The following is a 2,080-nucleotide window of genomic DNA, read 5'->3' as shown; positions in this document are numbered from 1 at the left end:
GGGCACCATGCCCTGTCTCCAATGTCCACCCTCATCATTCCCTGGGGATCTTTCTACTCCCCTCCCCTGCTGTTCCGCTGCACCCCCCAGTGCCTGCCTGCAAGTCTTTACAGGAGCAGAAAGCTTCATCTTTCTCCCTCCCAGCAGACTGTGGGCTCGAGCCACTGACCTTGCAGTTAGCAGACCAACATGTAACCCTCTCTACCACCCCAAAGGCCAATAAGAACTGTGAATGATTATCCTATTTCTGCCAACCTCCAAGCAAACAATACAGTCTGTTGCGTAGCTCCTAGAGTGGGAAATAAGGGAATTCGTTTTCGAGTATTAGTACTAAAACTGGTACAGTAGTAGTAGTAAAATCTAAAATCAAATAAACTCATCCAACATATGCTGCCTTATTGGGGAGCCATTGTAGGACATTTAAATCATTTAAATTGACAGTTGCAAAAGTCTTATAGACTATCTGACCCTCAGAGTCCCTAAAAGGTGAACTCAGGACTGAGGGTTAATGTCATATAAACAGTTTGCACCAAGTCTAAGGATAGATCTTAAAATTCACCCCAAAAGTTGCTTGCTGTACAGCATGTCCATCTAACAGTCTTCACTCAGCTTGGAAAGGAGGTAATAATTGAGAATTCATGGTTGCTCTCCAACTAGAATCCAGAGGGTTGGGTTTTATGTTGCTCACTAATAGCAGGTGCATGAGTTGTGTCCATCAAGCAAGCAGCAATGCTGACAGTCTACCAGGCAAGTAGAGAATCCTACTCCAAACTCTCCGCTCTGAGGGACGAGGAATTCCTGAATCCCCTTAAGGAATCCACTGAAAAAAATGCCTTTGCCTCCCTCTCTAGTGGCGGATTGAGATCCTGGAGGAAATATACAGTCTGCAGAATTGCATGGCACTCATCCTCACAATCATGCTTGGGCAGAACCTGGTGGAAGTAAACTCGACCTGGACAATTGTCAGAGCAGGTATCATTCATTTTGCCACTGGTCCCCAGAAGAAGCCAGGTAATACTCTTGTGGAACATCTGATTCTGAGCCACATAATTTACTGGTGTGCCGGCCAGAGTGAATTAACTGCAAGATGTATAGCCAGACACCTGCATAACTCGACCTGCTACTTGGCGTTATTTGAATTCTGGTGTGTGTCTGTGGAAGGCAGCCATTGACACTTGAGCTATTCTTTCTGGGAGAAGTTAGATAGTGGGAACAATTGTTTTTAGAGACATACCCCTTACACACACCCATAAAATGATATTAAAACCATATCATAAGCATAAAAAGACAAACTGTGTTATTTGCTATGGTAATATGGCTTGAATTTCTAGCTAACAGCAATAACAAAAATTCCTATGATTGACGCATGCAGTCCCTGGGTGCAAACAGTGAAGGGGCCTGGCTGCCAATTATAAAGGTTGGGGATTCAAGGCACCTTGGAAGGAAGGTCTAGGGATCCCCTTCTACAAAGTCAGCCATTGAAAACCCCATAGAGCACAGTTCAACTATATGGACTTACCATGAGTTGGGACCAACTGAGGAGCAAGTTGTTGTTTTGTTTATTGTAATTACTGAAACATAAATTAAGAAATAGGGTTAGATAAAGCATAATTCTGTTTTTACAGTCCTTGAGATGGTTGCTGTCCTCCTTCGAATTAAGAAAGAGAATCAAAGAAGGGTACAAGGGGGTACCCCGCAAAAAAACAGAATTATTTTTTCAAAGCTATGTATTTACATTTTTTTACAAAACAACCTTAAAACTTTCAAAGTACTCTCCATTACACTTAATACATTTGTCAAATCTGCAATTGCATTTGTGGAAACATTTTTCAAACTCATCTATTTGGATGGCTGCCAGACAGCACCTCCCTCATTTTTTCTTTATCTCCTCGATGCTGTCAAATCACTGCCTTTTCATGTCCCTCTTTATTCACAGAAACAAAAGGAAGTCACACGGAAGCAGCTCAGGTGAATAAGGTGCATAAGGAAAGAAAGCAATGTGGTGGGGTTTTTTTTTGCCAAAAACTGGCACAGTGAGATGGCTGCATGAGCAAGTGCATTGTCGTGGTGGCAAATCCAG

This window comes from Echinops telfairi, unplaced genomic scaffold, assembly GCF_000313985.2.
Source record: "Echinops telfairi isolate 266 unplaced genomic scaffold, ASM31398v2 ScPeMD7_7469;HRSCAF=8507_1, whole genome shotgun sequence".
Lineage (NCBI taxonomy): Eukaryota > Metazoa > Chordata > Mammalia > Afrosoricida > Tenrecidae > Echinops > Echinops telfairi.
The sequence above is the reverse complement of the archived record's forward strand: the minus strand, read 5'-3'. Positions refer to the sequence as shown.